General features: G+C 41.7%; 1 non-coding gene across 1 annotated transcript; it reads right to left on the reverse strand.

Moving 5' to 3' along the window:
- Nucleotides 1–16: 16 nt before the first annotated feature.
- Nucleotides 17–180, reverse strand: LOC115069046. Its single transcript, XR_003848382.1, has one exon. It is a non-coding gene; the product is annotated as a U1 spliceosomal RNA (small nuclear RNA).
- Nucleotides 181–321: the final 141 nt, after the last annotated feature.

Consider the following 321-nt stretch of genomic DNA (forward strand, 5'->3'; position numbering starts at 1 on the left):
TTTTGTTTTTATTTTTCAGGGGAAAGCACGAACAGAGTCCCCTACTGCCACAAATTATGCAGTCAAGATTCCTGCATTTGGAGAAATCACAGGAGTCAGCCCACCTGGAGTGCAAAAGATGAGCCTCACCCTGGGAAAACCACCTTTGTGATCATGATATTGCTTCTGCCAAGTAAGTATGGCATTAAAAATCTCAATTCAAAGAGCTATGAGAGCACACTCAGAGAACAACCTAGCTTTTCCAAGAATATTGCCTTCATTCAGCCGAGCAGTTCTACAATGCATAAAGATCATCCTTGAAATTATATCTGAGACTCCCAG

Source organism: Nannospalax galili, unplaced genomic scaffold (genome assembly GCF_000622305.1).
Source record: "Nannospalax galili isolate Female #2095 unplaced genomic scaffold, S.galili_v1.0 C46763421, whole genome shotgun sequence".
NCBI classification, from domain to species: domain Eukaryota; kingdom Metazoa; phylum Chordata; class Mammalia; order Rodentia; family Spalacidae; genus Nannospalax; species Nannospalax galili.